General features: G+C 39.9%; 1 protein-coding gene and 1 non-coding gene across 10 annotated transcripts in view; both read left to right on the forward strand.

The window, feature by feature from the left end:
• Positions 1 to 14569, forward strand: part of MTA3 (metastasis associated 1 family member 3) — a 226700-nt gene that overhangs the window by 72637 nt on the left and 139494 nt on the right. The gene's annotated exons all lie outside the window — the stretch shown is intronic.
• Positions 6658 to 6730, forward strand: TRNAK-CUU (transfer RNA lysine (anticodon CUU)). The gene has a single exon. It is a non-coding gene; the product is annotated as a tRNA-Lys (tRNA).

Consider the following 14569-nt stretch of genomic DNA (forward strand, 5'->3'; position numbering starts at 1 on the left):
TAATAAGTTGAAAAAAAGAAAGAAAGAAAGAAAGAAAATTTGAAGACTGAAAGCACACCTTGAAAAAAATGACTGGAAGTAATTATTAAAGCCAGGCATTGAGATAGAAGAGAAAAAGAAAATCCAAAAGAGGGAAGGAATTATTAAATATAAAAGCAACAATTAATGAAACAGGAGAAAATGTAGAAGTTGTAAATTCAGTAGCTTGTTCTTGAAAATAGTATTCAATGTTGTAAATGTTTAAATTTCTCCCAGATATATCTATAAGATTGATGGAATTCCAGTCAAAATCCTAATAGAACTTTATATGGACCTTGGCAAAGTGATGCTATCATACGCTGGGAAGAAAACAAAGAATGGAGAGGGAAAAAGTCGGATTTGTTTGTTTTCTTTCGTGTTTTCTAGTAAATCCTTTTTAAAAAAAAAATCGAGGTAATTTATTATTTTTTAAAGTAATCTCTATGCCTACCCAGGGCGCCTCGGTGGCTCAGTTGGTTGAGCATCTGACTTTGGCTCGGGTCATGATCTGGTGGTTTGTGGGGTTTGAGCCCCGCAGAGAGAGAGGGACAGAGAGTCCCAAGTGACTCCGCACTGTCAGCACGGAACCTGATGGGAGGCTCAATCCCACAAATGTGAGATCATGACCTGAGCTGAAGTCGAGAGTCCAACACTTAACTGACTGAGCCACCCTAGTTTATACATTTTTTAATCCTTTTATTTTTAATCTGGAGTGTCATATCTCTTTAATCCACTTACAGCTGGATTAGTTTTGTTTTCATTTTTTGGTCTCCTTAAACCCATTCCGAGGGTCTCTAACTTCAGTAAGGATATTTAATTCTTTTGTATTTAATCATATTTTATTTTAACTCCTGTGTGTGTTTTCTCCCTCCTTCCTTGCCTTGTATTGGTTTTATCAAATTTTCTTCTTTTTAGGAAAGAAATCATCCTATTTGTAGTCTTGTAATACTTGCCTTCACATTTTTTTTGTTTCTTCACGTTTTATTTTACTTGTTAAAAATTTGTTTTTGAAAGGTAATATTTGAATATGGGCTAACATTTAAAGGGTACCAAAGTATAGTGTAAAAACTCCCCACATCAAGTCTCCAAAGCCCTAAATCTCCCCCACAGATCATCATTGTTACTAGTTTCTGGTGTCTTTTCTAGAGAAAAGTCAATGTACATAGAAGGAAGTAGTATATAGGTGTATACATGCATTTTCCCAACTTTTTTTTTTTAAACAAAAACGATGGCACAGTATAGTGGTTTTTATGTTTTTTGCCCTCAAAATTATTTCCCTTAATTATTTAAAAAAACCTTTACTCTCCTGTACACTGTAAAGTTGACATCTTTTTTTTTTTATTTATTTTGAGAGAGAGAGGTAGAGAAAGAGGAACAGAAGGAGAGAGAGAGAGTGAGAGTCCCACGCAGTCTCTGCAGCGCAGAGCCTGATGGGCTCGAACTCACAAACTGTGAGATCGTGCCTGAGCCAAAATCAAGAGTTGGATGCCCAACTGACAGAGTCATGCAGTTGTCCCTGTAAAGTTGACATATAATTGTTGTATACTGTTGGTGGGAATGTAAAGTGGTACAGCCACTGTGAAAAACAGTATGGAGATTCCTTAAAAATTTTAAAATAGAAATACCATATAATCCAGTAGTACTGCCTACGTCCCCAAGGAAAGCAAAAACACTAATTCAAAAAGATATATGCACCCCAATGTTTATTGCAGCATTATTTATGATAGCCAAGATAACACACAACACATGTGCGCGTACACCCCCCCCCCACGCACACATAAGAATATTATGCAGCCTTAAAAAAGGATGAGATCATGCCATTTGTGACGACATGGATGGAGCTAGTGAGTATTATGCTAAGTGAAATGTTAAAGACAAATACCATGTGATTTCACTCATATGGGAACCTTAAAAACAAAAAACAAACAAAAAGCAGAACCAGAGCTATAAATATAGAGGAAAAAACTGATGGTTGTCAGAAGTGGGTGGGGGTGGAGAGATGAGTAAAATTAGTGAAGGGGAGTGGGAGATGCAGGCTTCCAGTTATGGAATGAATACATCATGGGAATAAAAGACAGCAGAAGGAATATAGTCAGTGATATTGTAATTGGTTGTATGGTGATGGATGATAACTACATTTGTGGTGAACACAGCCTAATGTAAAACTTGTCAAATCACTATATTGTACACCTGAAACTAATGTACCATTGTGTGCCAATTTTATTCAAATAAAAAAAAATGAAAAAAATACAAACTTGATATCTAAAGCTTAAAATAGTTGTGGAGGTGCCTGGCTGGCTCAGTGGCTCAGTAGAGCATGTGCCTCTTGATCTCAGGGTTGTGAGTTCAAGCCCCATGATGGGTGTAGAGCTTACTTAAATTAAAATAGTCGCAAAGATGTAATATTTCGTATGTTGTAAACAGTGATGTTTAAAAATAAATTGTTATATCACACTTTAAAGTATTCTGGTAGAGGGGCACCTGGGTGGCTCAGTTAGTTAAGCGACTGACTTCTGCTAAGGTCGTGATCTTGCGGTTCCTGAGCATGAGCCCCACATTGAGCTCTGTGCTGTCAGTGTGGAGCCTGCTTTGGATCCTTCTCTGCCCCTCCCTCCCTGTCTGTCTGTCTGTCTGTCTGTCTCTGTCTCACTTACTCTAAAAAAATAAACAATAAATAAAGTATTCCAGTGGAAGAGAAATAATGTAACAATTTGCCCACCATCACAGGTTAAAAATAGGGAGAACCAGTTCTATTCTAACAGTTTGAAATTTTATGTGATCCTTTTTTTTCCTTGAGCTCCTTTCCATTTTGTTTTCTCCACAGAATTTTAGCCTAATGTATTTTATGCATGAAAGTTTTATTCATCATCATATCCTTCTCTGCAACAAAATGTGTAAATAAAAATTAAAAACATTTATATTTCCTGCGTTCATAAGGCTCAGAGTCTTAAAAATTTCTTTTGGATTTATTATAGTACTAGTATTATTAAAAATATGATAATTATTACACATAAAAATACATTTTTACCGGAAATCATCTCTTAACAAGATAGATGGGGTTTCCTCTCACTCCCAATTAGTTAATGAATGCTTGTGTAAATGTAACTCATTGCTAGAATGAGACAGGGTTTGGCATTTTCTCTTTGTGATTTTTGGGTTTATAGATGTAGCTTTTGACAAAATGTTTTCATGTAAGTTATTAGATGAGAATGGTGGAGTTTTGCTCATTTATTCATTTTTCGAATGTACTTTGAGCTCCTACTATGTTCTGGACTCTTCTAAGCTCCAGGGATAAGCAGTGAACAAAGCAACAGAAATCTCTGCCCTCAGAGCTTACAAGTGTCTCTTTCTTGGTTCTTCTGAGTTGTATGTGAAAAATCATATAGCAGATTTTCATCAAAAGTGATTTTTAATAATGGTTTAGTAGCTGACAATTCAATTAGGTCCTCCTTCAGTTTTGCTGAAAGAAGAGAATTTGAAACCACCAGACTTGGAAGAGGTTTATTAACCAGTGATTAGAGTCCTTCGTGGTCTCATTTTCTGAGAAGCACAGTAACACCAACAACACCTAACAAATGACTGTTAATTGTACTTCTTACTCTTTTATCTGTTGGAAATTGTATCAGTTGTAGGTTTTATAGGTATATATACAGAGAAACAGAACCAGTTATTTGTAGATTTTATACATATACATATACACATACATACATACACACACACACACGCATACATACCTCCTGTGTACTTACTCACACACACCTATATAATTTCCAACTGGTTATGTAAATCATAAATAGATTTATTGCAAGTAATTGGCTTATATGATTGTAGAGGCTGGAAATCTTGACTGGTAGGCTGGTTGGTGGAATCTCTTCCTCAGAGCAATACAGTTTTGCTCATGAGGACTTTCACCTGTTTAGATGAGGCCCACCCAGATTATTGAGGACACTCTCTTTTGCTTAGATTCAGCTGATGTTAATCACATCTACCAAATATTTTGGGAGCAACACCTAGATTATATTTCGAATGAGAGCAATGGTTATCCTAGCCAATTTGAGACACAAAATTAACCATCATAGGGACCTCATTTAAGTTTTTAAAAAATGTTTATTTTTAAGAGCTAGAGAGCCAGCAGGGGAGGGGCAGAGAGAGAGGGAGACACAGAATCCAAAGCAAGCTTCAGGCTCTGAGCTGTCAGCACAGAACCCAGTGAGAGGCTCAAACTTAAGGACGGTGAGATCATGAACTGAGCTGAAGTCAGACCTTAGCTGCCCACCCAGGCCCCCCAGGACCTTATTTAAACTAATATATTCAGAAATGTTTGAGGAAGTTGAAATAATGTTCATTTAAATACACATTTACATTTTAGGGGTGCCTGGGTGGCTCAGTTGGTTAAGTGTCTTGACTCTTGATTTCGGCTCAGATCATGATCCTGGAGTTTGTGAAATCGAGCCCCATGTTGGGCTCTGTGATGACAGCATGGAGCCTGCTTGGGATTCTCTCTCTCCCTCTCTGCCCCTCCCCTACTCATGTGCTCTCTCTCAAAAATAAATAAATAAACATTAAAAAAAACCAATAATAAATAAATAAACCTTTACATTTTAAATTTATGTCTGGGAAAATTATGAATTTTATGTATATACTTAAAATATATTTAAATATATGTAAATTGATATTTATTAAATATGTTTTCATCAGATTGTTGGAACTACAGATTTCATTTATTCAATCCTGGAAAATGATCACCAGTAAACCTTAATGGTCAAGCCAGTCTTCATTGACAAACTAGGCAGCTAAATCACACTGACTTTTTTGGAATCTCTTTTCTTGTGGTTTTAGTGAGTACTATGCATATCCAAGGCAGCCATTTCCTTCTGATTTCTAAGATAGACTTTTGAGAATGCTTGGAGTCTTGCTGTGATGGTCTTGTAAGTTTTTACACTCCTTGTTTTCTTCTTTTCTTTTTTGTTTGTTTTTAAATAGGCTCTATAACCAACATGGGGCTTGAACTCAGGACCGTGGGATTAAGAGACCCTGGGATTAAGAGTCGATGCTCTACTGACTGAGCTAGCCTGGCACCTGTTTTTTTGTTTTGTTTTGTTTTCTTAGGACTGTTTTCTCAGGTGTGATTTTTTTTTTTTAATGTCTTAAAAAATTATTTTGTAGTGAAGTATAGTGGACCTGTTATTTAAAAAATTTTTTTTTAATGTTTATTTATTTTTGAGACAGAGAGAGAGAGAGACAGAGTGTGAGCGGGAGAAAGCCAGAGAGAGGGGGACACACAGAATCCGAAGCAGGCTCTAGGCTCTGAGCTGTCAGCACAGAGCCCAGTGCGGGGCTCAAACCCACGAACTGTGAGGTTATGACCTGAGCCAAAGTTAGATGCTTAACCGACTGAGCCACCTAGGCACCCCATCTTTTTGAAGTGTATTTATTTTGAGAGAGAGCACTAGAGTGGGAAGGGCAGAGAAAGAGAGAGAGAGAGAGAGAGAGCAAGAGATAATTCCAAGCAGACTCCACGATGTCAGTGCAGAACCCGATGCAGAGCTCGAGCTAATGGCCATGAGATTATAATGTGAGCTGAGATCAAGAGTTGGATGCTTAACCTACTGAGGCACCTAGGTGCCCTGGGGTGATGGTATTTTTTGACCACCATTCAGTTGGGGAGGGACAGAGGGAGAGAGAGAATCTCAAGCAGGCTCCATACCCAGTGTGGAGAAATCAAGAGTCAGATGCTTAACCGACCAAGCCACTCAGGCGCCCCCAAAAGTGAAGTCTTTAAATGGAAATTGTTCATTATCAATTTGGTAGGGAGACATGAAGTGCCATAGTCTTTTTTTTTTTTTTTTTAATTTTTTTTTTTAATGTTTTATTTATTTTTGAGAGAGAGAGAGACAGAGCATGAATGGGGGAGGGTCAGAGAGAGAGGGAGACACAGAATCCGAAACAGGCTCCAGGCTCTGAGCTGTCAGCACAGAGCCTGACGCGGGGCTCGAACTCACGGACCGTGAGATCATGACCTGAGCCGAAGTCGGACGCTTAACCGACTGAGCCACCCAGGTGCCCCATGAAGTGCCATAGTCTTAAATATTTCTGAATCCATAACATCCCAATACCCAAATACCCCAATGCTAATACCACACTTCTTTTGTAACTGAAATATGTATAAGACATAAAACCCACTGTGTGTGTTTCTGATGTTTTGGTTAAAGTGGCTTCTTAGAGATTATATTGTGTGTTTGTTTGGTTTTTACTCTCCGGGGTTGTGTTTCACTGTAAGGTTGAAGGTGGTAGAGATTTAAGAGGGTCGTGGAAATGAGAAAAGAAGGGTCAGCCAGATGCCTATACCTTGTGCTAGTTCTCAGGCAGAACAGGAAGTAGTATCTGAGGAAGTTGATCTAAAAATTGGTCTCCTGGAGGTGCCTGGGTGGCTCAGTTTTTTGTGAGACAGCCCTTTGTCAGGCTCTGCACTGACAGTGTGGAGACTGCTTGGGATCCTCTCTTGTGCTGTCTCTCTGATCCTCCCCCTGCTTGCATGCATGCAGGCCCGCTCTCTCTCAAAATCAATAAACATTTTAAAAAGTAAATGAAAATTGATCTCCTAAAAATAAAAATAAAAATTGATCTCTTTAGGGGGGTGCCTGGTTGGCTCAGTTGGTAGAGCATGTGACTCTTGATCTCAGGGTCATGAGTTCAAGCCCCACATTGGGCCTATAGCCTATTAAAAATATCAGTCAGGTTGCATGGGTAGAGTTGGGTAAGTATCTAACTGACTCTTGATTTTGGTTCGGGTCATGATCTCATAGTTCATGGGTTGGATCCCTGTGTTGGGATGTGTGCTGGCTGTGGGGAGTCTGCTTGGGATTCTCTAACTCTGTCTCTGCCCCTCCCCTGCTCATGCACACGTTCTTTCTCAAAATAAACAAACTTAAAAAAAAAAATCTTCATCGCTTAAAAAAAAATCAGCTTCCTTAAACCTGTGTTTCTGTGTCCCATGGAATGTCTTCATGTACTCACAGAGGGGTTCAAGTTCACCTTTTGAAGACTTCTGATGCACTGTATTAATTTTCCTGGCCCTTGCTTTTTTTCTCATTTATCTTGGAGATCCTTCCATATTATTAGTTTCTTTTACTGACTGCATTGTATTCCACAGTTTGTACTATAATTTGACCCCTATATACTGGTGGAGGACTGGGTTTATCATCCTTTACTGTTCCACAATTCTGCAGAGTGCATATCATTTAGTGCATGTATGAACAGAGTATCTGTATTTAGGATAGATTCCTAGAATCACAATTGTGGGGTCTCAAGGTTGTACATTGTAATTTTGATAAACATTGCCAAATTGCCTGCCTCAGATAGGGTACCAGTTTATACCTACCATCAGTGAATGAGTGCCTAATCCCTTTCACCCTTACCAATACGTTTACTATCAGGCCTTTTTTTTAAGTTTATTTATTTACTTTTGAGGCGGGGAGGAGGGGCAGAGAGAGAGGGAGAGATAGAATCCCAAGCAGGCTCCGCACTGTCAGCGCAGAGCCCAATGTGGGGCTTAAACACAAACTGTGAGATCGTGACCTGAGCTGAAACCGAGAGTCATATGCCCAACCGACAGCCATCCAGGCACTCCTACTATCATATCAGGCTTTTGATCCTTACTAATCTAATAGGTAAAAAAAAATGATACCTTGGTATAGTTTTATTTTACATTTCTTACAATAGCGTGGCTTTTTTATAGAGGCCACCTTATATTTCCTTTTCTGTTTAAACCTTTTGCCTGTTTTCTATTAAGTTTTGTTAAAATAATTTGTAATGGGAAAATCTTTAAGTCAATAAAGGAAAAAACCAGATATCCTTACATTTAAACGGACGTGGTTAACCCTATACTTTCCCACCAGTTATTCTCCCCTTAGAATAAGGAAAAACATTGAGCGTACATTGTCTTCCTTGTCCTCTACCTTCCAGTGTTGACATTATACAGCATTTTGTTCCGGAATTAAAAAAAAAATTTTTTTTTTTTAACGTTTATTTATTTTGAGACAGAGAGAGACAGAGCATGAACGGGGGAGGGGCAGAGAGAGAGGGAGACACAGAATCTGAAACAGGCTCCAGGCTCTGAGCTGTCAGCACAGAGCCCAGTGCGGGGCTCGAACTCACGGACCATGAGATCGTGACCTGAGTCAAAGTCGGCCGCTCAACCGACTGAGCCACCCAGGCGCCCCTGTTCTGGAATTTTAGAGTTAAGTAGTGATGACTTAGTAACAGCACATCGTACCAGACACTGTTCTCAGTACTTATTACATATAAGTCCATCTTACATTACATAGCTGCTTTTTAAGGTTTATATCTTCGTTTTACTCATTTGTTCTCTTGCTACTGTTTCTGGTATCCAAGTTATCTTTATTTTTGAATTACATTTGTGTTTTGCTTTGCTGAAATGTGTCGCTATCAAAGTTTTTTTCAGCAAGCGTCTGTGGGTGGTGAACTTTCTAAATCTTTGCCTGCCTTAAAATGTCTCTATTTTACCATCACACTTGAATGCTAGTTTGGCTTTTTATAGAATTCTAGGTTCGAAATAGTTTCCTCTCAGAACTTTGGAGCAATTGCCTCATTGTCTTCTGGAATTCAGTGTTGTTGATAAGAAGTCTGATGTCAGTCTGATTCTCACTCTTTTGTAGGTAACATGTTTTGTCCTCTGGAAGCTTTTCTCCTTTAGAATTGGTGTTCTGAAATTTTACCAGACTATGTCTACATGTTGGACTTGCTTCAGTAACCATTTTGTTTATTTTTGGTAAATATGTTGAAGTGAGGGAGGACCTTTATTTTGTTTTCAGCTCAGGAGTGTTTTCATCTAAGATTACTGTTTCTGTGTTGTTCTTTATTTATTTTAGTAATTTTATTATATTTTAAATTTTTATTTTTTTTTTTATTTTTTTTAATGTTTTATTTATATTTGAGAAAGAGCATGAGTGGGGAAGGGGCAGAGAGAGACGGAGACAGAATCTGAAGCAGGCTCCAGGCTCTGAGCTGTCAGCACAGAGCCCGATGTGGGGCTTGAACTCATGAACCACGAGATCATGACCTGAGCCGAAGTCAGATGCTTAACCTACTGAGCCATCCAGGCGCCCCTTAAAATTTTTATTTTTGAGAGAGAGAGCGCAAGCAGGGTAGGGGCAGAGAGAGAGGGAGAACAGAGGATCTGAAGCAGGCTCTGCGCTGTCAGCAGAGAGTCTGATGCGGTGCTTGAACTCATGAACCATGAGATCATGACGAGAGTCAAAGTCGGACACTTGACCAACTAAGCCACCCAGGTGTCCCTGTGTTGTCCTTCTGTCCTCTCTGTTCTCTTTATGGAATTCCTAGTAACAGAAGTTGGTCATTTCTGTTCACTTGGTGTCATTCTTTTATTTCTTAGCCCTTTTGTGTGGCTTATTTGGAGAATTCTGTGATATAATACTTTGGTGACTTATTGCATCAGCAGCTGTGTCTATTTTGTGATTCGTTCAACCCATTTGTCGAATTTGTAGAGTTGACCCTTGAGTTGTGCAGGGGTGTGGGGTGCCAATCCTCTGCACAGTAAAATGTCCGTGTATAACTTTTGACTCTCCAAAAACTCAACTACTAATAGCCTGTTGTTGACTGGAAGGTTTACTGATAACATAAACAGTCAATTAACATTTTGTATGCTATACATATTGTATGTTGTCTCCTTACAATAAAGTAAGCTAGAGAAAAAAAATGTTATTAAGTGTATCATAAGGAACAGAAAATACATTTATATTCTGTTTTTATTGAAACAAATCCACTTATAAGTGGACCCCTGCACATCAAGCCCATGATGTTCAAGAGCCAGCTGTGCTCGGAAGAGGAATACCAAAGAGAGAAGGGAAAATACGATAGAAAGTTACCCTGGCTGGGTGCCTGGGTGGCTCAGTCGGTTGAGTGTCCTACTTCGGTTCAGGTCACGATCTCAGGTTAGTGGGTTCTGTGCTGGCAGTGCAGAGCCTGCTTGGGATTCCCTCTGTTTCCCTCTCTGTCCCTCTCCGACACCTATCACACCCTCTCTCAAAGTAAATAGATAAAATTAAGGAAAAGAAAAAAAAAGATGGGGTACCTGGGGCCTCAGTCGGGTAAGCGTTTGACTTTGGCTCAGGTCACGATCTCATGGTTCATGGGTTCTAGCCCCACATTAGGCTCTGGGCTGACAAGCTCTGAACTTGGAGCCTGCTTCGGATTCTGTGTCTCCCTCTTTCTCTGCCCCTCCCCGATGTTCGTTTCTCTCTCTCTCTCTCTCTCTCTCTCTCTCTCTCTCCTTCTCAAAAATAAACATTAAAAAAGAAAAGAAATTACCCTGGCATTTGAAGAACTTTTTCTTCATTCCAGTTTTTGTACTTTGACCACAAATTTTATTAGCAGGGATAAGGCTAAACATATTCGAATTCTAGATGTCTGTTATATTTTCTTAGGAAGTTTGACATTATGAGAGTATAGCGCATAGGTCTGTTGCTTCTTAGTCTAGTCTGTTACGTGTGTAGATACGTTGATGTCAGCCTGACATTCTCCTTTTCTGAATCCAGGGCCAAATATGGCAAATCTGAGACACCGAGCCCTAACTCTGCCCCTGGAGACCCTTCTTAGTCCTTTCCAAGCAGCTACTACCAGTTGATTGGAGTTGGCACAAAAATCTGGGGCGCCTGGGTGGCTCAGTCGGTTGGGCGGCCGACTTCGGCTCAGGTCATGATCTCGCGGTCTGTGAGTTCGAGCCCCGCGTCGGGCTCTGTGCTGACAGCTCAGAGCCTGGAGCCTGTTTCAGATTCTGTGTCTCCCTCTCTCTGACCCTCCCCTGTTCATGCTCTGTCTCCCTCTGTCTCAAAAATAAATAAACGATAAAAAAAAAATTTTTTAAAAAATAAAAAAAAACAAAATCTATTTTTTGTTACAGCATTAAAAGTAATAAATGTTCATTTATAAGGACAATTTTCTCTTGCTGTTTAAAATGTTTTTATTTTGGGGAATGACATTTTATAATTAGCAGTTATGGCAAGTTTGTGTCTCATTAACCAGATTATTATCAACTGTAAATATTACCGAGGCTTATTATTTGGCAAGTTAATTATGTTTTATGATACACATTTTCTTATTGATCCGTTACTTTGAATGTTAATGGCTGCTATTATCTTTTTAAACTTCCCTTTTTAAAAAAAAAAAAAGTTTATTTATTTATTTTGAGAGAGAGGGAGTGCGCATTCAATTACAAGCAGGGAAGGGGCAGAGAGAGAGAGTCCCAGACAGGCTCCTCACCCATCGTGGGGCCTGACTCGGGGCTTGAACTTGCCAACCGTGAGATTATGATCTGAGCTAAAATCAGGAGTTGGATGCTCAACTGACTGAGCCACCCAGCTGCCCCTAAACAAAGCTCTTAGCCTAAACAAAGCTAGTACTTTATTAATACTTTAAAATTGATGTCACATTGTTTATTGATTATTAAGTGAGGCATTCCAATAGTTAGATTTTGTTAAGCTTCTTTAAAGGTTTGTTTTAGCTTCAACTTAATTTGTAGACTCCTGTTTTGTATTTTCGTATGACTAATTGAATGAAAATAATTTTTGTAGTCAGTAGCTAATCTAAAATTTTCCACAGATTACTTTTTAAATTGTTTCATTGAGCATTGAGGTACAGTAATAACACACTGAATTCTGTAGCTTCCTATTGCCACCTGTGTTTCTATTAGTGCTTTTACGTGTGTGTGTGTGTGTGTGTGTGTGTGTGTGTGTGTGTGTGTGCGCACGTAGCCTGTATTTAGAATTGCTCAAAGTATGTTTTCATTTTGCATTTCAAACTATAGAATTTTAGACCTGGAAGGAAGGAAGGACCTTATTATACGTAATCTGTTCAAACTGTACTTTGTGGCTAAGTCCTTGACCCAAGGTTACCTAGACAGACCAATATTCTGTCCTCTGATTGCTGCTTTTCTGTTTTATTTATCTCGTTTTTAAAATTTACTTTGGAGAAGGTAAATATGGCTATACCCCATTTTATGTTTGTCCAGTTTGGCTGTGTAGAAAAACAAGTTTTGGAGCCAGACATGGATATTAATGTTGATTTTGTCATGTGCCTTGGGCAGATTAATCAATCATTTTGAGCCTTAGTGTCTTCCTCTTTACAAGGGGCTTACTAATACTTTCTACCTTGTTACCTACCCTCCTTGTCTTGAGAGTTATGTGGAATACAATGAATAAAGTACCTAGCAAATCATGAGGTATGCAGAAAACAGTGCTTTTTATATCAGTCGGAATCATTTGAGAGAAACAGAAACCAGCCTACATATGATCTATTACTGGGAATTAGGTGCTTATGAAATAATGGAAAGACTGAAGGTCGTATCCTAGGCTCGGCCCCAGGAGGACTCCCGTAACAGTTCAGAGAACTGACCCATGTGGGAAGCTGCTCCCTCTGAAGCTTTCCCTGCAGCTAAGCTGGCAGCATGCTTTTTCAGTTGTCCTGCAGAGCCAGGAAAGTGGAAGTTGGCAGTGGTCACCTGAAGCCTCAGTCCAAGATTGTAGAGGTCATATCCAGAAGCTGTTGACGCTCACTCCTTTCATGACACCTGAGAATGGACGTTGCTGCATCAAAGCTTCACTTTTTCAGCTTTCCTGGCTAACTGCTAAGGGTCTCAGGAAGGTGACCCCAGCCTCATTGGGCTCATAGCCTCTCAATACCTTTTATGCCAGTTCCTTGCACAACTTTTTGTGTGTGGGAAACTAGGAATTCGTTTTAAGCTTTCAGATCTCTCCAAAGGGAAGGAATGAAGTTGAGAAAATCCAAATATTTACTGCGGTGGCATTTTGATAGATGATCGTGATGGTGGTAGATAAGGATTATTATTGCTGTGTTTGGTATACCTTATTCAGGATTATACATCAAGCAAGTGAGTGACATTCTAGAACTAGAATTGGAAATCCCAAATCCATTCCTTCTTAGTGGGCCATGCTCCTTCCAATATCTTGTTCTTACTCCTTCAGTAAATAATCAAGTGTCTATTCTTGGTGCTAGGTATGTTAACAGTGACCAGACACTACTCTGTGCTCTGAAATCTGAAAGCCTTTTGTCCTGGGGTCACAGGCACGTGGTGTTTTAACACGGTGTAGTAAGTGCTGTGGCAGAGGTGAAATACCTAGGAAGGACACCTGACCCCTGTTGGGGGGTTTCTAAAGTGATACCACATGCTTTTAGGAAATGGTCATTCACAAGTTTGAGTACCCTGGTCACCTATACATTTTACAAAAGAGTAAAGAGAATTGTATCATGACAATTTTGGTTAAGAATGGGACGGTATAGATGGGAAAGTCTTCTTGCAGAGAGGCGGAGAGAATACTTAGGAAAATCCTCTTGGATCTGGCCAGTTCTGTTGCCGAGCTGAGGTGAGAGGCATCTTTGATGGCAGCTTCTGCCTTCACCCATTTATCGTAAGGCTTTCAGGGGCCATATTCCTTCCCTTACGAGCCAAGTAGGCATCGTGGCACAACACAGATTCCAGACCTAGAGTCCAGATAGTCTCTATTCTTTTCCTCTGTTACCTTGTTTTTTTCATCCAAGATATAAGAAGGGCTCTTGGCTTTATTCTATGTGTTTAATAAACAACACTTTAAGGCATTATAGAGAGCTGGTGGGCTTAAAACATTTTCTCTTTTCATACTTAACGTTTCCCCTTTCAGGGCTATAGTGCACAGGTCCCATTATGTCATAAAAAGTATAAGACGAATAGAAGAGTGTGGGTGGGTGTACAGTGAAGAGCAGCAGTGTGCCCCTTGCACGTTTGGGAAGCACAACCCCACAAGACTGGTTGTTGCCATTTCCTAGGGCTTCTCCCTTGCATGGGACACTGAGTCCTCACCGTGTATCTTTCCTGGAGCATGTTGCTGTTCCCCGCCATCAGCGGCTCCATCACCACCATCCACCCCCACCACCATCACCATCCACAAGCGGGCAAGGGCAGGGTAAGGAGCTATGAGTTAGCTGGAAGAGATATTTTACTTAATACGTACAGCACTTATTGGCAGAGGTTAGTATACAGCAACAATGTCTTACATATTTCCTAATGAAGATGCTTACAGTTACGGAGAAGTTGTGGTCATTCAGAAGCCCTCCGGGTGCCCTCTTTCCCTCAGAGAGCTACCCCTCTACACACCTTCTAAACTGATGCTCAGGGGCGCCTGGGTGGCGCAGTCGGTTAAGCGTCCGACTTCAGCCAGGTCACGATCTCGCGGTCTGTGAGTTCGAGCCCCGCGTCAGGCTCTGGGCTGATGGCTCGGAGCCTGGAGCTTGTTTCCGATTCTGTGTCTCCCTCTCTCTCTGCCCCTCCCCCGTTCATGCTCTGTCTCTCTCTGTCCCAAAAATAAATAAAAAACGTTGAAAAAAAAAATTAAAAAAAATAAAAAATAAAAATAAACTGATGCTCAGAATAATTTTCCCAGGTCCTGTGCTGCACCCTTTAAAAATTTTTTTTAATGTTTTATTTTATTTTTGAGACAGAGAGAGAGCATGAATGGGG

Source organism: Panthera onca, chromosome A3 (assembly GCF_046562875.1).
Source record: "Panthera onca isolate mPanOnc1 chromosome A3, mPanOnc1 haplotype 2, whole genome shotgun sequence".
NCBI classification, from domain to species: Eukaryota; Metazoa; Chordata; class Mammalia; order Carnivora; family Felidae; genus Panthera; species Panthera onca.